The following is a 23,362-nucleotide window of genomic DNA, read 5'->3' as shown; positions in this document are numbered from 1 at the left end:
AACCTTTTTAAATAGCACTTGAAATTATTCCACTGTAAAAGTTTCAGTTCAGACAAATGATATATCTGGATGTGGATTACAAATAAGCACTGTGATATAGTCAGGTTGTCTTCAATTAATGAGATGTCACATTGACTGAGTCCCTGGCTTAAAGCCTTTATACAAATTTGTGCTACAAAATCTCCACACATTCCCTGTTGTTTCAGCTATTAAACTCAAACACTTCAGGATACAGCTAGAGTAATCCATGAATTTAAGCAGTTATCACAGAGGTTCCTCGAGAACAGCTGAGCTGCCTGTTAAAGTGTGTGTGGCTCAGGAGAGCTACTGACTGCCATTTTGGGGTAGAAATCTGATGAGTTCTTCTACTATTCTTTTCCCTATATGTTAATTAGGCAGATGCTGTGTCCAGGCTGGATTTCTGTAAGTAACTGCTGCTTCAACTCCATGGCAAAACAGTGATGCAAAAAGCAGCTGCTGTCCAGCTCTGTACCTGTCCCCAGGAAGCATCCATCTTCCTCCCAGACTCTCTACAACTCTGCTAGATTTCAACACCCCGTTAGAAGCTTTGATCCTGCCTCACAGTCAAAGATGGTTTAAATTTACCTTACTTACATTGTGTGGTCATCACTTGGGTGCATACTCCTTCTGTTGTTTCCTCTCCAATGAGGGCTGTGCAGACAAAAAATACCAACTTCCTTCCCAAACCAGCTGGAGTCCATTGAAGGTGCCTGCCTTGCATTCACCCCCTTTATCTTCAGCAGTGCTGAAGTTACTCTTAATTACACATCTCTCAGAGGCTATACCAGCATAGGAACTGTGTATAGAGGGAGCCACCTATGGAATAAATGGTTGTCAAATAATTAAAAACCGCTTTTCTTAACAACAAAACAAAAAAGACTCAACAGTAACTTTTTTGTATTCTTTCATTCTCATTTCAAGACCTTTCCTAGTCTGTCTGTGTAGCAGATGAGAGAAAACCAAATTAGTCCACTAGTGATTTCACTTTGTTAGTCTAATGTATATTGAACCTGATAAGTTAGTACTAAGGTGGACATACAAAAACCTTCTGAGGAGAAAAGCCAAAGAAATATAGGCCATTGAAGAGAAGAGCAATGTCTTAAGAAAAATTGTGCCAAGAATGCTTACTAACACCTTGCTGGCTAAAAGTTCATAAAGCTCTCTCCAACCTTGATTGTAGTATGTTTGTATGAGCAGTAAAACACTTTTCTGTTGTGTAGTGGTTCACTTGAAAATGTAAACCTTTTGCAAGACATGTAATTACTTTGCTTATTGTTTTCTATTGTGAGCAAAACTTTGACTTTATAAAAATTGTTACTGGACAAATAATTTCATAAAAAATAGAGAGGAAAAAATATTTGTGCAGCAGAAAATATTTGATTCAATTATCTCACTGTTATGCTAGCTAATAAAATGTGGGAGATTCACTGCTTTCTAATGTAACAAATTAAGAAGCAAAAGGACAGACAGAAAGTGACCTGTGTAGCTCTTCCTCCTGTCCAAACACCTTATGTCAGTATTGTACTGGTAGGTTAGAGAGAGAGTTGTGTATAGGATGTCGATGTTAGAGATTATATTAGAGAGGTGTATATAGGCTGTTTCTATATACTCCTTTACTGTGTAAATATTTATATCCACTTAGATAAAAACACCTTTGATCTTTGCATGAGTGTTTTCCTGATATCAAGAGGATTTGTGACATGTCTACATATTTGTAGACCACTGAATGTCCTCTGGCATTTGCTATATGCAATAGTAAAATGAGGTACAGGCTTTCACCTCTGTCTCTCTATGCACAGTCACAAAATCAACTGCCTGCACTTATATAATAATTTGAAATGTGCCTCTAAGAGGATTCTCTTAGCTATCAATTTGGCTCTTCAATTATTTAAGTGTCACATCTACCTCTGGATGCTTTTTTACATATGCTGCTAGATGATTGCAATTCAAATATTTATATGCAGTGCATTTTTATGTAAATCATAGTATATACTGTCCTATCCATTCCATGTATTTAGAAAGCCTTTTCACTTCAGGATTTTAATTCTGAGAATAGTATGCTGGCTTCTTACCTAACACTGGCTCCACCAGGGAAAAGGGGCTTTGTTTGTTAGGGATATTCAGCACAATTTGGCCTGTGGCGTTGGAGGTAGATTGTCTGCTGAAGCCTCTTTGATATGTGCAGATTGATTAGCAGAAATTTAAACACTACTTTGAGCAAATGAAAATAGTTTTGTCAACAGATAATTCAAGTGTCTTAAACATTTAGGGATTTGTTTACTGACTGATTTGGTTTTGTAGTTAGAAATTGTTACATTAACATCTGTATTTTTTAAAATAAATTTGTGCCTAGTGAGACTGAAAAATTCATGTGCATTTTACCTCTTCTGATGACAGTCATCTTCACACAAATGCTGTTTGTCTTTATCCCATAAAAATGCTTTCAATTTCTAATCTGAATTAATGCATTAAACATAGAACTCAAATATCTCTAAAATTTCCTTATTTTATTGCTTGAAGTTCCCCTCTCCCCACCTTGATTAATTTCCAAGTTGGCTGGATGTACATTTGTGCCCTGAGCTGGGCCAAATTCCCTTATAATTGATAGGAAGGTTTTTACTAGCTTGACCATGAGTTGAGTTAGGGACTAACTTACAGAGGTGGACCTCCAGGACCTGAATACTGCTCAGCAAAATCAATGTAGTACCTCTGGGGGCATAAGGATGGTGTAAATGTTTTTTCTTTAGCAGTACTAAGGTTCTCATACAAGCAATAAATAGCAGGGGGAAAAGTAAGGAGCCTACTATGGTTTTTTGAAAGAATATAAAAGAGTTAAAGGTCTGCAAGGTGGCTGTCTTCAATATTTGACATAATATTCTCCTAATCCTATGTTTAACATCAGTGAAGTGAGTTTTTCCACTTGAGACAAGACCCTGTGAAAGTCAGCCTGCCGTTGTTCTGGGATACCTCATGCTGGCACAGCAGTGTCTGTAATGATGCTGGATTTGCCAGCAAGATGCAGAAAGAGGCACTGTAGATTACTTACAGAATTATTTTTTAGTAGCTCAGATAGGAAGGGCCCCCTGGGTCCTTATGGCAGACAGTCTAGAGCACTGGAGGTCCTTCCCTTGGAAAGCCACCACAGGCGTAGTTCAGTTTGCTAAGGGTAAATTGAACTGCATTTGCTTGGCAGTTGTGTTTCATCAGTCCTTATTCATCGATTAAGAAGTTTATTTTCTGCCTGTTCCTTTTCTGCAGTGTCTGAAGAACCTAAAGAAACTTCATATGTGTATCTCCAACAACATAGATGTGTGTTTAAGATTGATAGTACCCACACCCACAAGAAAATAAATGACTAAGAAAGATTCCCTTTTTTTTGTTTTTTTTTTTTTTTTTTCTATTTGGAGGACACTTGTGTGTATTTATTTAGGGAAATAGCTTTTCATCACTGCTTTTACCCAACCACCATCAGGAACATAATGAGATGGATTAGACAAGCAAACTGAGCAATTGTTCTTGCCCTCTGATCATTGATGGGGTACATACATGGCTCCAGGGGCCTTAATGGAAAAAAGACAAACAAAGCTCTCCTGGAGTATTGCCAACTCAGGCTTTCACAAATGCTATATTCATTTTGTCACTTTGGAGTCTTTAGGATTCAAGGTAGTATTTCATATTTTCTTCATCCACCCACGGATTTTGGGGCCCGAATCCAAGATTTAAACCTTCTGAAATGTTTACTCATTTGCCTCTCACCTTCTCTCCTCTTTTCAAAAATAATAGGAAATTTCAGATAAATCAGATGATTGGCACTGCTGTTACTGTGTGATAATTTGTGATGGAAGTAGATGATCACAATGAGGGGAAGTTTTAAGTTTCTAGGTTGTTAAAGACTAAAGAATATTGTAGTGCTCTGAGACTTGCAAAAGGGACAATTTTTTTTTGTTTCCTGGAAGTGTCAGCATGTTTTGTGTCAGGGATAGGATGGATGTTTCAGAATAGCAAAGGCAGGGCTAGTTTGGGAAGCGTTTGTTTCTCTTCCTGTGAGGCAGAAGTGGAGCTTTTGAGTGCTGCAGTAGCACGAGCTGGGATGCAAACCTGCTCTGGCTTTTCCCTCAAGTGTAGGACTGCAAGGGTACAGCTGTGAGCCAGCAGTGTCAGTGCAGCTGCTAGGACTGACTAAAATGCACTCTTGGCCTCACAGTATGAATATATTGCTATAATATAATTTTGCTTTTGCTCAAACTGAAGCAAACTGCAACCTGAATCCAAGTTGGATAATCATAAACTAAATTTCTTTTTTCCTCAAAATTTTGTGTATGTGAAATCCTTGGATCCAGTCCTTGCTCAGGATGAGTATGAGGATCTCAGATGCTGATTCTGTTTTTGTATCTTCAGCCCATCTATAGCTCTGCTAGTCTTACATGGGCTGTGTGTGCTGGGATACTTGGCATTTCACTGTGAGATACAGATTCTGGCCAGGCAATGGGAATATTTGGTCTGTTTAGGGAGAGAGTGATCCCACCGCTGTCTAGAGGATAAGCTCATTTCATTCACTCAGGTGTCCTGCTGCTCACTGCAGTTTAACCAGAGAATTGGGCACCTCATTGCTACCAAGTGCATGGAGATCTGCCCAGATTCTTTTCAGTGTTGCCCATTCCCTCATGATGAGCTTGGCTGAGCCTCATCCCAGTGAGGAGCACAGCAGCCTGGGAAACAGCCCCCCGCTGGGAATCCGTGAGAGGGCAGCACAGGATAGCTGGGAGAGCCTGAACAACACAGGTGTCATTTATGCACCAGGCATGCCCCAAAACACCCCCTTACCTTCATTTGGCACTTTGGCGGTGCAGGAGTTGAATTTGTCAGCTCCTCTTGAGCCAAGAGCTCTCCTGGGCTGTTTTCACCTTGCCAGGGCTGGCTGCTGGGAATGTTTTTGTCAGTGTAAATTTGACCCATTACTTGCTGTAAGCTTATTTGTTCTGCAGCCTGCTTTGTACTGTAAATTGCAGTACAAAGATCCTTCCTGCCAAGGGATTTGGCTGCAAGTTCGCAGTGCCTGGCTGGCAGTGGGAAATGGGACTCAGTGTGGTGTTTGTCCTGGAAATCTCTTCACTGTGTTTTTGGTAGCAGTTGTTGCTAGGGAGAGCTTGTCAGCCAAACCTGGCATCCAGTGGGGACTTCCAGGACTCGTCTCAAAGCTTATTGATGATTATCCTTTACAATGCAGTTCATGAAGGAAGACTTCTGTGTGAGTTTCACCTTTCATTTTCAGAATAAAATTAGTTCAAGTAAACTGGGAGAAATCAGAAACCAGATGCCACCACCATTACCCTGAAGCCTATAACTAAAATTTTTAATTCATGTTTGAATCCACATTTTTGGGTGTGATTGAGAATTTGCCACACAGTTGTAGTTATTAAGCAAATTGTTTGTGCACAAATGGGAAGAGATTTGGCTCAGATTGTTTTTCATTTTCAGAAACTGCCTGCTGGTCAAGCCCTGGGAGATTTTCCTATATCTGGTGGCAGAGGTAAATCCGTTGCCCTTTTCATACATATCAACTAGAATTAACAAACTTGGAGGAACAGAGGGTGTGGGGCAAGGGAAAATTAAATGCTAAAACCAGGGCAAGTTATTCCTTGAAAAACATATATGTCTAGCCATATCATTACTGACAGGTGCACAGGCAGTAAGTGTGGCATCTAACAAAATATGAAAACCAACACAGGATTAGAATTTAACCCCAGTTCACTTCTTGAAAAGCCAACTTAATAACTTGAAAACTAAGATTTAGTTTTAATTATACTTTTTTCACATGCTGAGTCTCTTTTTCTCTCTTCATACTGAAGGATGATCAGAGAAGAGCAGTTCTCTCCCACAAACTGTTCCAGCATATTAAAATGGCAAAATCTGGCTTCTCTCCATAGAAGCCTTTTAAGTAGAAGTCTGACATTGTTTTCATGAGTGCTGTTGTTTGGCCAGCTGGAAGGCTACCATACCCCCTTGTATTCTCCTTACCACTGAATGCATATTGGAACCTAGATTATAAATTTAATATGTTTATATTTTAGCCCATTAACCAGTTTCAGCTGTCACTTTGTCCATAAAATGCCCCTTTCTTTCCCCACAAGTGAATTCCACACTTTTGTCAAGTCTTTTGAGAAGTTGCTTGGACAATGCAAAAATTATTCCATGGCTTTGAATTCTTCTTAGCACTGGTCATTCAGCACATCCAAGGAGGAGCTGGAGCTGTTTTATCTTAGGCAGCATCAACAGATTTGTTTATTAAATTCCCTCCTGTTACTCCCTGGAAATCAGTGGAAAGCTTTTGGGATGGCACAGGTTGTTGCTTGAGCATAAGTGGTCCTGCCAAACCTTGTTGATGATAAGCTGGAGGAAAGGAAGGAAGGAAGGAATCCATCCCACTAGATTCTGAGGGTGTATTTAGGTGGTGAAAAAAACATCCTGTTCCTTATGCATCTGTGTGGCTGAAAGTGACTGCCAGAAAATTGTCCTTAACTGCTTTTCACCCTCTCAGCTCTGCTGGTGGAAATATCCATGGTCATGTTCCTTGCTCTACTTTCACTCAGGTTGGGCTCAGATAATTTAAAGAGTTGTTGGTGGGCATTTGCATGTTGGCTCATTTTCCTGGGAGACCACAGGTGTGATCCCACAGGCAGCTCTGCTGGCACATTTGAGGGAGGGAGAAGTTCCCTTGGATGGAGAAGAGCGACTTGCAGGGTGGTGACCCCTGTCCTTGCAAACTTGGGGTGTTCCTTGGTCAGAGTTTGCCTTTCCCCAGTCTTCCCCCTGCATTGAGAAGTGATGTGCAATGCTGCAGGTAGCTGTGAAAGCTGAATAATAACCTGGAATGGGCTTTAAGCCCTGATATGTTTTAAATGCAGTCCCTGCCAGAAGCAGCTCTTTGTTGCTGATTGAGCACATTTAATGGGGAGTTTTGATAAAAACTAATGCTCCAGGAACCTTTAGTGCAAGCAACACCTCTAAATTGGATTTACTATTACTGCATGTGCCAGTTCTGGAAAATCAAATTATTTGATCTGTTTGTTTTTACAGCTGAAGGATAAATCTCATTTCCAGCATAAGCAGCTGTAATTTCATTGAAGTAAATGTAGTTGTTACTTGTGTCTGAATTTTTGGATTTAGCTGTAAATCTTTGTTGCCTTTTTAAGGAGACTTTTTTTCTGTGTTGCATTCAGAGCTACGTTATGAATGCTTTGCAGAGGTTTTGGGAAATGTAGAGGGGCAGACTCCCTGTGCACTTCAGCTTTCCCCGAAAGATTACTTGTGTCACAAAAGATTAATCTTTGGAGTTTACTGGCCAGAAACACAATGCGTGGCAGGAGGAGAGAGCGGCACCGGGGATGGGAGGCAGGAGCAGACACACCCCTGGCGGAGCCGGGTTCCTGGGAGAGGCACCCACTCCCTCGCAGCTGGAGCCGGCAAGCACAGCCCGGGAGAGTGGGAGCTGCCATGGTGTGCCTCGGTGCACTGTAAAATGAATGAGCTGCTGTTCTCGGGGTGTTCAGCCCCCGTCGCTGAAGTACAAACACGCGGCTGCATCAAGTGCTCTGCACCGTCGGATGCTTAAATACAACCACCGGAGATGGGGATTATTGACTTGGGGGTTCTGTATGACGTGCTTGGCATTTAATTCCTCTTAGCTGCAACGAAAAGGTAAGAAACTTAAAAAGTGACAAGGAAAAAACCTCAGCCCTTCCACCTCCCAGACAACAGTTTTGCATTAGTGTAGCCTTTGTCTCGAGCTGTATTTTCAAAGCTGTGGTCTATTAGTCTAAAGCTACTGTGTGGATGCCTGCAAGGCAAATTACAGCTCCCAGTGTGACAAAGGCAAGTCAGATTTCTTTTCTCCTGAGCTGACACTTACCAAGCTTCAGGAGAGCACTGTAGCAGAAATGCTGGACTGTGTGCTGAGCGGTAAGTGTTGGATGTATCTCCCTCTCCTTTATCCCTTCAGATGTTGCTCGTTTGAGCAGTAAGCTAACTATGGATCCTGATGATTAATAGGTTTGGGGGACTGTATTCAGCTCAGAATTACATGTTCCTAAACTGACTGTGCTTACTGACTGCATACTGACCAGCCTGATTCTGTAGAAGCTGATCATGATTTGTTTTTCCTGTTAATGCCATGTTAATGTATGAAAAAATGCTGCAGTTAAGAACAGCAGAGACCTCATTTGCTAAAGCGAAGAAAGCTCTGTGTTTTTGCTCCCAACATACACCACCTGTATAATTATTTATGGCTAATTCCCAGCTAACTTCTAGCTAGACAGTCTGGGCTTTCTTTTCTCAGCCCATAATTGACAATGAAGAGTGAACAATCTATGAAAATCTTCAAAAGACATGAGCATCCTTAATGGCAAAAGTATTGCACTATATGTGGGTATACCTGCATGTTAAATATATTTAGTTAGCAGCTCTTTTGACAGAAGAGGAAACTTTATGATTAAATGTAATCTATTGCCTTGAGGTCTCTGTGCTTGCTTAATCCTATGTGAATTTATAAAGAAATTGCAGCAGGAGAAATTTCATTGACTCGTTAATTGATATATAGCTTTGAATCCTTATTATGCTGGGTGTATTGAGAAGGAAGAGAGACAAGCACATTTATCTTTTTCTTTAAACTCAGCAGCTTCACTCTTCAATTAGGTTTCTTGCATGTTATGGAACCTCATTGCTCTCCCTGTTCTGTGCAGTAATTTTTGCTTTCTTAAAGGATAGCTGAGTCTATGAAGGGACTGCATGATATGTTTCATCTTTTAAAACTATGGCTTTAATTACGTCCTTGTAGCTGTTGCTTTGTGGTTAATGTAATTATAACAACTTCTGAGTGAGGAAAAGAACATTATTTAGCCCTGGAGCATTTCTCAGTAAAAAGTGGCCTATTTATTTTCATAAGAATTTAAAAGAGGGAAAGGGAAAGATAGTGGGGTTTTCTTATGTAATACTAGTTATAATTTTTTTAAGGTTTTTTTTTTTTTGGTGAGATTTTTTTGTTTGGTTGGGTTTTTTTAGTTTTAATTTTTCCTTTTTTAAGTACTGGTTAGTTTTCCCTTGTACAACAAGTGGGTGTATATACATAAACCCATTCTATGAAGAAATTTTCAACATAGATCAGTTGTAGATGGAGAACAAACCATTTGAATTAGTATTTTAGATAATCAAATTGTGTATTGAAGGTCTGTAGTATTTCTTGGATTGTTGCAGTCTGTTGGGAATTCGGCAAGGCTTTCTGATTCATCATTCACAGTTTCCTGTATTTCATGACATGGAGTAAAACTGTTACAGTGGACAAAGTTCTGTAGAGTTGATATTAGAGTGCTAGTATTGATTCAACTGCACTGTAAAGCTTGAATTTGCTATAATAGCCTTATTCTCTTGATCAAGTTAATATAGGTCAGCTCTGAAATTTAAAAGTTATAAAAATCAGGGATATCAAGTCAGTAAAAAGTGTTCTGTTTCATTTCCACCTATTAAAAAATAACTGGCATGTCCCAGAACTTCTATCGGTGTCTGGCAAATGAAACAACATAACCTTTTTCTTTTTTTTTTTTCGGTACTATTTTGATATTGATGTGGTATTAAAACCTTCTTTATACGTTTTAAGAATTTTCCTAAATTTGAAATACTTTTATGGCTTAATTTAGTAATTGTTTAATAACTTGAACCAGAAATTCTTATATCACAGATCACAGAATCTGTTAGGTTGGAAAATATTTCTGAGATCATCAAGTCCAAGCTGTGACCCAACACCACCTTTCCAACCAGACCATGGCACTGAGTGTCACAACCAGACTTTCCTTAAGCACCTCCAGGGACAGTGACTCCACCACCTCCCTGGGCTGCCCATTCCAATGCCCAATCACCCTTTCTGGGGAGAAATTCTTCCTAAATGTCTGACCTAAACCTCCCCTGCTGCAGCTGAAGACAGTGTCCTCTTGTCCTACTGCTGGTTGCCTGGGAATATCCAACCATCCTGGGAATATCCATCCATCTTAAATGGTGTCTAGTGCTCTGGGAGAAAGGTGGTCTGCTGTTCGACATTCTTCTTGTGCTTCCAGAATTTGTTTGTTTTCCCTAACAAGCCAACATGCCCTGATGAGAGGGAAATGATCTGCAGTGTATTATGGAAGATGTCTCTGATTTACACCAGGACAGGAGGCACCTGGGGTGGCCATGTGCTTCAGGGGGCTCTAAGTGCACCCACTCTTTAATCTCAGGTTTTGAGTCACTGAGTGTGGGCAGATAAGGGAAACCCTGAAGGAATGGCAAAATGACCTGAGGTTGCTTATTTATGGAGAGGACTTAAGAATAACAAGGAACCAAGCCTGGCTGTCAGATACCAAACTATGAAACTTTCATAGTTTCATGGCTAGATGTCACATTGATACCTGACAAAATAACAAAAGCCCCAGTAAGTGGTGCTTACTGATTCAGAAAGTCTGTACTCGAAAACAAACTCTTCTGGTTTTAAGAGTAAAATTTAGTCTTTACAAAACGCGGATTTGTCTGGGTGCCTATTTTTTTTAATTTTAAAAATAGAATCTGATTAGGTTGTAGTAGGTTTCATAATATATAATTAGCAACAGAATGCCATATCAAGCCATCAATTTTTAAGCAGAGCTCTTCTTCGCTACCAGTGGAGAATTGCTTAAAAATTGATGGCACAATCTGGCCCACAATGAACAGGGAATTCATGCAGAAAGCATTAGTTGTAATTCTACTCAGTCTCCATCCTGGTGATGGCAGGGACTCAGAAACCCAAGACCAGCCTGCTGGAATAGTCTGCAATTTCACTACTTGTTGGGAGACAAAAGGCTTAAGGACTATTAAAAAAAAAAAAAAAAAAAAAAAAAAAAAAAAAAAAAAAAAACCAAACAACAAACAAACCAAAACAAAAAGCAAAAACCCATACACAAACAAACAAAACAAAATAAACAAAAAAACTGTACCAAAGTCTTAGAAAAATCATAAACCACAGCTATTTTCCTTTCATTAAAAGACACTATTTTTCTTATGGCATACAAAAGTGAAAGACATAACCATTCTCTAAGCACCAGGAGGCTTTCAAATGCACAGAAATTTAGGTTGTTTCCTTTATTTTTTCATGTTATGTTGTTGAGGTGTAACTACATTTTACATAGGGATTTTGTTGCATGAAGTGCTCCTCGACTTTGTAATTACAAATTAGAGAACCAGAATAGGGCCTCTTCTGTGCCTCAGAGGATGTGCTCAGGCAAATACGTGTAACTGTAAATAAAGATGAAAGGCTCATGCAATGGACTGTAATTTTTAATCAAGTTAAATATGTTTTACTCCATTAAAACTCTACAGTAGTTGACAGCAAAGGCATTTCAACTGGTTGTTATCTGTTAGGAAGAGAGATGGTCAGGGCTGCTGCTGGTCTGTGTAGTCCTATGTGAAAAAGTTGAAGGACCATGGAAGTTGCAGGGCAGACCTTTGTAGCTCTTTATGGTATAGTTAACACATGGCAGCCCTTTTTTTTTTTTTTTTTTCTGATCTGCTTAAAAAAGACAACTGAGGAAGATGCAGTATGACAGACTCCAGGGCAAGCTACAGGAATGAAGAGGTGTGAAGTGTTAACCTGTCTTCACAAAGTTAGCTGAATGCATCAGTCACAAAATGCTTGGGCTGCAGACCTCTGCCAGGTACAGGGGATTAAACTCCTTACACTTTCCCAGGCTTATATGCAGTGCAGTGCCACACTAAAACATCATCCAAGCATGAGAACATCACCTTGATACTTAAATACCTTTCTGGAGGTGACAAAACCAAAACCAGGTGTTTTGGTGTGATTTGCTCTCCATCCCATTGTAGTCTTACAGTGACCCTTGCTGAAGCAGAAGACACAACAGTAGGAACTGTGGAGTATTTGGAGCCCAGCACAGCTCCTGCTGTCCCTGCCACAGCATGTGTGGGGCACCTGCTGCTGAGGCTCTTGGGCATGTTGTTTCATCCCTGCCTGCTTCCTTCTTCCCTCTTGAGACAGTCCCATAGGTTGATCATCTGCATAACACAGCATCACTGTGTCCATCAGCACAGACATCTCACATCTGTGCTTGGAGGTGCTTCTGTTACAGAGCCAGGGGAGAAAAGTTGGCCTGGAATGGACTGCAACAGGTCAGCCAGAGCAGCCTCCTGCCCACACCTGGGCAGGGTGCAGGAGTACCTCAGAGCCACTTCAAGTTGATATTTATAAGGCTCTAAGAGAAGAGTGCATAGCCTCTTAGAGTATATATCCCTGGGTTTACCCACTCACTTGGCAAAGAGACTTGGGTTTGCTCTATTTTTTAAACCCTCCCTTGAGCAAGTGGGACCCATTAATTAGATCCTGTCCCATTTCCTTGGCCCCTGGCTAAACAAGCCCATCTCATCTCCAAGCTAAACAAGCATGGCTCCTTCAGCCTTGGTTGCCCACAGCTGGGCTCACTCCAGTTTGTCACTCTCCATGGATTGCTGAGCCCAAACTTGCAGGCAGAAGTGCAGGTGAGCACTTCATGAGCACCATGTCAAAGGGTGTTCATTCACCTCTCAGTGAAATATCCATCATCCCTCTGCTTGTGGGGTGGGCATTGCACATCAGTGTCAGCCCCCAGGATTTGCATCAGTCACTGATGTACAAATCCTGGCACAGAAACAAGGAGTGATAGCACTCTACAAGTCTGCTGCCTCCACTGCATCCCTGGGCTTGGGGACTCTGGAGGAAAGCAGGGACCAGGGAGGCAGGTGCCCTTCCTGCAATGCTCTGTCCCTAAAGGCACTAATCAGAAAACAGCCTGGAATAAATGAGCCTGGCAGAAGTGATGGGGAGGAAGAGCTGTTAGCACCTTCCCTGGAAGGCAGTGTCCTCCCAGGGTTTGCTCCTTTCTCGCACCTCTGCAGGCTGGAAGGTCGTGGGCTGTTTGTCTTGGTCTTGGCCTTTTCCCCTCAGAAATGAATCTCAAATCCTGTGTAGCAGCCCTGACACAATTTTCTGGGGATTGTCTTCCCAGGTTATTGGCAGGCTCTGGCTTGACCCGTATTACCTCAGTCAGCTTGGAAAGGGATATGTAGGGCACCAAACAGAAGCATTTGTGCAGCTGCTCTTGCAGCATTTCTGGCACTTGGAGCAATCAACAAAATCTGCCCCTTGAACTGAAACTTTCTGTATCTACTTTTTAGCCTTGGGGTGTTTTTTTTAAAAATTTGTTTATTTAAGTTTAAAGGTAAATTATTCAACCAGATTTGAGCTACTAGAATGTAAAGAGAATACAGGCAAATAGTCTTTTATGTGAAAATGATTAATGAATTACAAGGCACTCTATGAGAAGTTGTTGGCTTAATTGCAAACAGTAATTAACTGGTTAGAAGCAGGAGGTAGCGTCCCCTGATTCATATGCATGCCACGGCAGCCAGAGCCCCACTCATTTCTCCATGCCTGAGGAAGTCCAGCAGCTCAGCTGCTTGTTTTTCTCTCACCTTCCTGAATTTCCTTCAGTGCTCTTTTCTCTGGGCTGGCAGCTGCAGTGGTGATTGTTCTGTCCAGTTGTATCTTGCATAACAATTGGGGAATTAACAGATCTCCCTTTCAGAGTTTGCTCCAGCAGGTCATGTTTTGTGTCTCTAAGGCATTCCTTTTCCTGTCCTCCCCTATGTATGTTGTGTCTAAGTTACAGGACAGTTCCTCCAGTATAATGCTTTTTCTGAGAGATGGAAATCTCTGTTTGTCTACTTCATATAAAGTCAGTGATTAATGGACAAAGAAAATCATAAATGTTTACTTCTCATACTACCTAGAAACACTGTGTTTTCACAGAAAGTGAAAGTGACACTACTTTTTCAATTCTGATTTTCATATTGACACTGGCATATGGTACTAATGGTGTTTAGGTTTGAAAGACTTCCAATATTTGCAATGTTGAGATTTTAACCCTTTGTTTTATAAAATGTTAGCAATAGTTGAAGTGCTTGCTGATTCTGCAAAGCCCAACAGAAAGCCCATGGAGCTGAAGCAAAGGAGTGAGGGGAGTTTTGGTAGGGGAGATCCACCCTGGTCACCACTGGATATTGAGAAGGGGAAACTCCCAGGTCAGTGCATGACAGAAGTGGAGCAGGGCACCATGTTTCTTCTTTACAATAAAGCTAAGTTTCATGTTTCTGTTATAAAATTTCTAGAAAAGTCCATTACATTTGTAATATAGATAATTTTTCCAACTTGGCTGCTTTCATAGAACCGTAGAACAACCCAGATTGGAAGGAATGTGAAAAGACCACCTGATCCAGCCATTTATGGGAAGGGGAGCCTAAATGAAATAGTCTAGCACACTGTCAAGTGAAACCTACTGTGATGGAGCTCTGACATGTGCATGGAGAGGTTGTTGCAGTGAATTCCTGTTGGTCACAAGAAGCCACATGGAGATTATTGCAAGGGACAGGGGGTACAAAGTGCAACAGGAGAGGTTTCATCTCAGCATGAGAAAAAATTAAATCTCTAGCTGCATGCATACACATCCATTTTGGACAGATGAATTAGGGAACCATATGCATGTTTAGCTAAAACCTGCCTTAGAAAACTTCTGTTTTTTCCAGATCTATTAACCAAGCCATTTCTAAGCAACAGATCAATTGCTGCAAGCTTGTTGACATGAGATGTCTAATGGGAATTGAATCCCTTCCCTTCAGTGTGATCTGACTTTAATCCTAGCCTTATTACTTGCTACATGATGATTTTTCTACTCCACTTCTTTTTTTTTTTCGTTTTTTCCCCAAGAGTCAGTTACAAGCTGGAATGATGTAGGGTCCCACAGTTTTGCACGCAGTGCATGAACCATGCTGTGATGCTCACTAGAGATAAGCCCTTCTTAGAAAAGGGAAGTTGTGAGGTGCCTGCAGGAGGCAGGAGTGGGAGAGCAGGACTAGGTAGCCCTCCTGAGAATGGCCATTGTCCCTGCAGAGACACTGTGCCTTGCACACAGGGATGTCCAGGGTTTAGGGAGGGGTGCACAGAATCAGGCAGCTGCCCATGTTCCCCAGCCCAGCCAGCCCTTTGTGTACCATCCCAGGGAGCTGTGCCTTCCTCACAGGACAAGCTCCAGAAGCACACCCGTGTCCCTGGCAGGGTTCCTGGTGGCTGCCATCACCTGGAGGGCTGCAGGCTGTGGGAGGTGCCAGCACCTGCAGGGAGCCTCCTCCAGCCCTTCAGGAGGCAGACAGAGCAGCTCTGGGGACAGGGAGGGGACAGAAGGGCAGCCTCCAGCCAGGGAAGCTTGTGCCTCTCCTGTCTGCCTTCTCAAAGGGATGTTGGTCAAGTCACACCAAAGTTAGTGGTTGCTGAAGTGTTCTAGAAATGAAGATGTGTGGTGATTTTATACATCCTGGCTTCAGTTCAGTGTTCATGGAAGGTTGTTCCCCAGGCTGTCACTTCCTCAGGGTGCAACTTTCAGAGCACACCAGGTGACCGTGGGACATGAGCATTTGAAAGAGGCATTTAAAAAACTGATGGCAATCTTTCTTCTCTTTGAGTTTAAACCATGTAAAGGTTGCACAACCTGGTTTCTACTCTTTGAGTTTAAACACTGTAAGGTTTTGCACAACCTGAAGAATTATTCTTGTTTCTTTTGTCAGTGTCTGCTGTAGAAGGTGTTATTTTGGATGAAGGAAGGTTCATGCACTTTCTGTGTCTATTTATACTTTCTGCATACTACTTCCCAGACTTCTGGGTGGTATTTTAAGCTTTATTACCTCCCACTGTTAATATGTCTGTACTGCCTTGCTGAATTCAGCTGATGCCTCTTGGCTTCATTGCATGTTTACAATACAAACTTCAGAGCAACAAGATTCAATGAAAAAAGGTGTGGAGAGGAAACAGTGGTCGTATGCTTAGAAATGCTGTGCTACAAACAAACAGTGTATGCTACATGTACAGCACTTTTCAGCTACCCTCTCTTATCATTTGCTGGAGCTCTGTCTGCTTGAGTGCTTTCTAACTTGCTCTTTCTGTTTCTTCATGCTTCCCTGGATTCAGAGAGAGGTAAATTATTTTCATTTTTCCACTTTTGTGTTTATCCTTCTGGCATGCACTGAAAAATGTTGTATTGGTTTGCTTGTATCAGTGAACAGAAGCTCAACTTAAGTGAGTAAATTCATATCTGTCACCTTTTCAATTTGCTGTTAACAGAATTGTCCAATTGATCTTGACTGTTGGTTGTTTTGAGTTTTGTTTTTCCTCAGGCCCCAAACCCTCTAATAATAGAACAGGCAGTGGGTTTTGGTATTTGCTTCTAGTCTTGGGATTAAATTCAGATGATGATGTTTTCTGGAATCTGAAATACAAGACAGTGTTAAAATCTCAACTTTTATTTTAAAAAATTAAAAAAAAATTATCCTGAGAGCAGGGGATTTAGAGCTAAGTTTAGCGAGATTTGAAAAAGTAAATGTTTATTTCTATTTTGGTATTTGTTTCCAGTCTGTCTGGGTTGCCTGCCTGTATTTTAAGTTTGATGAAAAGTTGTCCCCAGTCGGTTTGATTTGTTTGGATGTACAAAGGGATTGTTTGGAATTCTCCACAATGCTTCCTGTTTCATGGCAGCACAGACACTGAGGCATTGTAGTCAGGTGCTTTGCAGCACAAGGGCTGCAGCCACTCCAAAGGCTCTCAGCAATAGAATTGCATCCCTCAGATGAGATCTGGGGTTTGTTTGCTCTTCTAAATTGCAAAATCTTGAAAGTGGGACTGGGTGGAAAGAATGTGGTTTAGACATGCACACCATTCCTTGTGTTTGCTTTGTGGAATATAATGAGAATGGTTTCCAGGCCTGACTTTTTTTAAATCAATTCTTCAGGCAGTGTTGGCCTAGGGAAATATTTGAACTTTCTTGATTATGGCTTTGCAGTCTAATGTAGGTTTCATGCATGTGGAGAGCAATGATGCTTCCAGCCTAGCACTGGCAAAAGTGTGCTTCAAGCAGATTGGTGTGTAGTGTCTGTGCACAACTGCTGTGTTCTCTGTCTGAATAATAAAGAACAAAGGAGAGCTAGGAAGCCTTGCTTATAAAACAAATCACACTGGAGAAATTAACTATTCTGCTGTAGTCTTCTGTCTTCAGTTAAATCTGTTATAGAGCTTTGAGCATCTCAACTTGATGTATTTCCTTATTGAATCTTTAAATATTCCTTTTAAACAAAAGCCTGTGTCTTCCAATTAGGTCTGGAAGACAGAAGCATTGTCAAAAATATCTAAATACTAATTTGTCAAAGTCAAATTTACAGGATGTGCTGCAAAGAGGCTGTTCAGAGGTTCACAGGCATAATAACGCATTCATTTACTTAAAGGAAATTCAGAATTCATCACGCTGGCTATCCTGAGGAGTTAAAGCACCACTTTACAATGCTTACAGGGAAAAGCAGCAATTATAATGGCCTTGACAAACTACCTCATTTGTGTGCCTTTTCTTTGAAAACTGCTGCAGAGGGTAGGGAGGTAGTCCCCTGCCCATGCACATTTCAAAATTATTGTGAAGTAATTAAGGAAAATACCAACATAACACCCTGAAAAATCTGTGTTGACCAAGTCAGTGGCCAGTGATTTTTCATACCATCTGTCCCAGAAGTTCTGTCCATGTTCAATCCATCCATAAAACAAGCAGAGATCTCAGCTACTGATTGACTTTTGAGTCTGCCATGCCTGTGTAGCAGTGGGTGAGCAGCAGTGAGCCCTGTCTGGATGTGGCACACTGCTGTCTGAGCCTCCTTGGGCTGCCAGTCCTGCAGGAGCTCCGTTCCCAGGGCACCCTCTTGGTGGTGACCATGGCACATGGGACAGAGTGTCCTCCTTGCCATGATGGTGGTGCTTTGGCTGTGTGATTGTGGGGTGAGGCTGGGAAGGAGGACCAACATGGGACATACATTTACAATCTGTACTGTTGTCTCTGTGCCAACAGAGCTCATGGATCTGGACAATTGCACTTTGCCATGACTCCAGCTGATGCAAACCTGTGGCCCTTTGCAGGAACAGAATAAACCCTTGGTGTAGAGAAGGAAATGCTTTGTAACATCTCAGAGCCACCTCGCATGCTGGTGAGGCCGTGGTGCTGAGGCTGGCAGGGCTCCTGTCCCCTGGGCACAGGAGGAGGTGGCAGGCAGCACTGAGACCCTGAAAGCCCCTCTGGGAGCAGCTTTTGCAGCTGCCTGAGATCAGGCTGCAGGAAGGAAATCGGAGTGAAAGTCGTGCAAATGCTTCAGGCTTGGAAGCACTGGGCTCTGAGGGGCTGAGCTGGGTATCAGACCTATCAGCTCTGAGAGGGTTTGAACAAATTTTGGAAGCGCACAGAATTGTGGTGATGATAAGACATCAAAGAAAACCCGGCAGCTGTGAGTTTTAGAGCTGCCAGATTAAAGCCTCTGAGAATCACACAAAGTAGCCATAGCTCCTCCTTCAGAGTTAGCAAGTGACATTATCAAGGAATGAAGCAAACAGCCTTTCAGCAGGGGATAATTTGCCCTACAAACTTTATGCTTGAATTAGAAAAACAAGCTACACTCTGTGAATGCCAGACCATTTGAGGAGAATTTATTTAAATGCAGAACTGATGTTTTGCTGCAAGGAAATCAATTTTCAAATTGTGTAAAAACTAAAATAAGAAAAGCATCCAAAAAGTCTCCCTTCCTCTTCTTGGGGAGGGCGTTTTAGCTGCTTGGATCCAAAATTCATCACCAGGGTAATGTCATGGTGGCCAAGTGTGCTGTAGCTGGAGAGTAGCTAAAGAGGTGGAGGAGCTCTGTGAGGTGGAGCACTTGGAGTGAAGAAAAAGGAAAGGTTTTAATGTGTGTTTAGGGTTTCCAGCAACTGTCAGAAACACAGGGAAAATTCTTTCTCCCCCACATCACTTCCAGCTCTCATCACTGAGGGGAGAAGGGTACATGTGGCTACTGTATAACAGAAATGGGAAGGAGAAGACTCTTGGGAGTAGTTCTTTTTCTTCCTCCTCCAGAATCTGATTCCAAGTGTTGGGTGTATATTCACCTGGAGAAGAGGCTATGAGTTTCATTTGAAACAGGCAGAAGTGGTTTCACTCTGTATTTGTCTGGTATCTGGTAGTTGAAAGGTCCTCAGTAAATCTTTTACAAACACATTTTGCAGTGTTTGTGAATGCTGCTTGTTTCATCTAATTATCATTTTCTTACCTTTGGATTTTTTCTCCCTAACTTTGCAAGTTCCTTGGTGGGACCATAATAAAAAGACAAGTGAACTGAACAGAATCACAAACATTATTTCAGCCATAAGCCATTCTCCTTTCTCCTATGTGAACAAGAAGCCTGGATAAAAACCTTGAAATGTTAATGCAGAGGATTTGTAATTTCTAACAGATATTACTGCAGGGTTTCTTGCACTTCATCTGCTCTGCCATTCATGATATTAGAATATTTGTGTGTCATGGAAAACCCCACCTGAGGATGGTCCTGATGGCATTACATTTGCCTGCTTTTATCACCTGCCTCCTCTCCCTTCTCTTGCTTTTCCCCTCCTCTGCTCCCATGGACATTCAAGCCTTGGCAGGGACTGGCAGCCCCGTGCCAGGTGCCTCTGACCCTGCTCTGCTGCTCTCCCTTTGTGTTCCCTGCTCTCCTAAGTCTCTGGTGAGCTGTTTGCAGGAAAGCAAAGGGAAGCCTGGAAGTCACAGGCTCAGGAGATGATTTCCCCACAGCCTGGGGTATCTGTTCCCTGACCCTGCAGTCACAGAATCTGTACACCAGTACAGAGAAATCATCTCCTCTAGGCTATTCTGGATGAATTTCAGTCAATTTTAAGACAAACCCAGAGAATAGAATTTTGTGGTTCAAGGATTCTTGTTACAATTTGTAATACATAAATCTGGGAGGAAATGTACATTTTCCTGCATGTGTATCATTTTAATGTAGGTGTTTTAAATAGCAGCAATTTAATTTTATCGAGAAGAGTAAAAAATTTTATTTCATACTTTAAGGCTAGAATGTTAGGGGTTTTTAACCAAAAGGATTCATGCAATTCTACATTCTTCTACAGTCTTTTGAAGAAATAAGTTTAATGTGAGAAGGTAATGGAGGATGTGCTACTCTTCTAGGCTGTACTTAATTGGGATGCCTCCTAGGACTTTACCCTAATAGTGGCAAGTGGTTATAACTGCTACTCAAACAGGACAGCATTAGCATAAATTGCTTTTAATGTGATTATATTCATCCAAGGTTGAGCAGCTAAGTGATGCTTAGCCAGGTGTTAAATAGGTATGATTATCTAAGGTTTAGTCAATGACTGTAGGCATTTGCCAATTAAAGAGAGTAAAAGAGCAAATAGAGATTTAATTCCCTTCTACTTAGCACCTTACATTGTCTTTTCAACTCTCAAAATTGCTTTTTAAAATGTCTTTCTCTAGTTCTGTATTCTTTCAAAATAAATTACTACAAATTTTTAACTGTTTAGCAGAACCAGTCTTACCCAGTCTTGCACAAAGTAATTCTTATCTATTTTTTTGTTTTTCTAGCTTTTGTTCAGATTACTGATTAATATCCAGTTCCTATAACTGGAACGTTATTAGTGGACGATGTAGTGTGCAAATGATTTTTTTAAATTTAAAATTACCCTCTATGCAGCACTTCTCTATAATCCTGTATCAATTGAAGTGTTGCACCTCTGTTATGAAATTTTAGGAGTATACAGCTTTGTTTGCAACATCATTCTCCCACTAAACACCTTGCTGCTCATCCCACTGATTTCATGTGCACACCCCTATGGAGACAGAGACTCGTCCAGCTGGATGAGATGTGATGTTAACCCTGTGCTGGCTCTCTGACCAGCTGTGGGCTTTGTAATGGCTTTTTCATTTCTTTTTTTGCTGGTTTTCCTAGCAGAATGTAAAGATAGGGGAGTGGTAAGAGGAGGCATTTGCCCTTTTCCATAAATTTCTATTGCAAACATGTTGCTCAGCACGTCTTCATTATCCCAGGGGCCTGTTGCACATAAATCTCACTTAAATGTTAATCAGCTTCAAGTGAGCTGCAGTCAAATGAAGGTTTACAGATGAAGCAGCCCAGAAGGGATCTGAAGTGGAGGAAGAATCAGAGACTGGTCTTCTGCCTTACTTGGGATTCAATGCTCTGGACAAAAAAGAAGCTGTTCCATTGTGGTCCTATGTAGGGAAACACGAAACTTTTCCTAAGTTTTATTGTTGCTGTAGGAAGCAGATACTCTGAAATCCTCAGAAAGCCGTGCCTTTCTTCTCCAAGACAAACCATGGAGCTCTGCTCTCTGGGTGCCTGGAAATGCCTGAAGCAGGGCTGAAGGCTCCTGCTGGCAGTGGAAGAGCCAGCTGCCACCAGCCAGTGCCCATCCCCAGGTCTTGGCTGCTGGGCTGCCATGCAGGGCCACCCATGCAAGCATCTGGGTGACTTCCATGGATTCATGGCATCAGTGGTACTGTCTGTGCACTGCCAGAAGGGGGAAGGATGGTTTGTGTGCTAATTTTGATTGATGATTGGAAAACTGATGGTGGTGGCAGGGCTGACTGTGATGAGGTACCACAGGTTTAGAAGAATTCACATTTCATACTTTGTCTCAGTAGATGCAGGCCCTGATCATCTGAAGCTTTATGTATATTCACAATCCATGAGTGTGATTAGCTGGATTACTTTATTCAAGCTGTTCAGGTACTTCAGGTGAAACACTGGTGTGTGAGGCTGCAACACCAGCACCAGGGTTTTATTGGCTCTGAGTGCTTGAAACTGCTCTACTGGCTGGTGTTTCATTTATTTCTGTAATTGTGTTACACAGCCTTGTTAATGACTGCATGCCATCACAAGCAGAAATATTTACAGAGGCTGGAGGGGCAGGACACAAGCCTTGCATGCAGTGCTGAGGTGTGGGCCAGGTGGTCCTGGCAGCTCCTTCCCAACACCCACCACCAATCCCAGGGGGTTTTTATATGGCACCTTGTTTCTTGTTTTTCCCCTTAGCTGCAAGTTTTTCATAGGCTGCAGGTGATCCACACCCTCTTCTCTTGGAGTCCAGCTAGGAGTCTCCAGCCTGCTTTTGATGAGTTAAGTGAGGAGGAAACCATTCCAAAGCAAGGCTTGGCACATGTCCAGATGAGCCAAAAGCACCAGTCTTTTTCCAGGAGCAAGATTCCAGCTGAAACTCAGCATCTTGCAGTGCAGAAAAAAGGAGCAACATGCAAAAAGCTCTTGTGGGCAAGGGACTTGGGGAGGAAGCCTTGGGGCATCTTCTGTAACAGACAGCACCTTCCTGGATTACTGCTGTGTGATTTATCCTGCAGGTCACCATCAGCTGGATGAAGCTGTCCCAAAGGATTCCTGTGTCTCACATTCCTCTCCAGGGCAGTGCTGCAGCTAGAGACAGGCAGGGCAGCCCATGCTCCATGCAGGAAGGGCTCAGAGGAAGGTGCTGCCCCACTGCCTGCTGTGCCCTGATGTGTGCCACCACTGCAGGCTGGCATGCAGGGGGATGGAGAGGGGCCCCCAGCTCCACTGTGTTTCTGCTTGGTGCTGTCATGTGCAATTGCTTTCAGATCTCATGCTCTGACAGTTTTGTGTAGCTCGAGGGTTTTTTAAATATTATTCATCAGGCTTCAGGTTGCAAAGCACTTAGATGGAGCAACCACCTGTACCTGTTACTGAGCAGCCCTTATATTGCAAGGGCTCATGAAGAGCAAAATCTGCCATTCAATTAGGTACAGGCACAGTACTTAACTGCAGGACAGGGTCTGTGTCTTGTACAGAGCAGGAAGGCCAGAAATCCATTTGCCACAGTCACTGATTCTCCCTGGATAGCTTCAGTGTAAAATTCTTCAATTCCTGGAGCATTTAAAATGAATTTTAAAATTGGCCATCCATGGTACATTAAACCCTGCTCAGAATATTTACAGACTTTTATATACAGAAGTACTTTAGTTTATACTAGGCCTGTGGCTTAGGAATATCCCTCCTATCTCTTCACCACTGAGAGCTTTGCTGGTAATTATTTATATGTAAAACAGAAAGACACTGAGAAGGAATTTCAGCATAAGAGGCTGGAGCAAAGTCCCAGAGAAATCTGAAGGCAGCAAGAGGGACACAAAGTAGGAATGAGCTGTGGTTGCTTGGAGGACGTGAAAAAGCAGAGGTGCAAGACCAGCAAAGAGGGAGTCTGGTATAGCAAGGATGGCAGCTGGGCAAAGCCAGGCTTCTTCCTGGCTCAGCTGTGTCACTTGGACTGTCTCAGAAGAGCTCCAGCTCCTAAGCAGCCTGAGAACAAATAAACCTTGTCATGGCA

The 23,362-nt window shown here is 42.1% G+C and overlaps 1 protein-coding gene across 5 annotated transcripts in view; it reads left to right on the top strand.

Moving 5' to 3' along the window:
- APBB2 (amyloid beta precursor protein binding family B member 2) overlaps window positions 1-23,362 on the top strand; it is a 160,410-nt gene that overhangs the window by 132,139 nt on the left and 4,909 nt on the right. The gene's annotated exons all lie outside the window — the stretch shown is intronic.

The sequence above is a fragment of the Melozone crissalis genome, unplaced genomic scaffold, assembly GCF_028551555.1.
Source record: "Melozone crissalis strain CALT ecotype California unplaced genomic scaffold, PUWL_Pcris_2 ptg000006l_1, whole genome shotgun sequence".
NCBI lineage: Eukaryota > Metazoa > Chordata > Aves > Passeriformes > Passerellidae > Melozone > Melozone crissalis.
The sequence above is the reverse complement of the archived record's forward strand: the minus strand, read 5'-3'. Positions and strand labels throughout refer to the sequence as shown.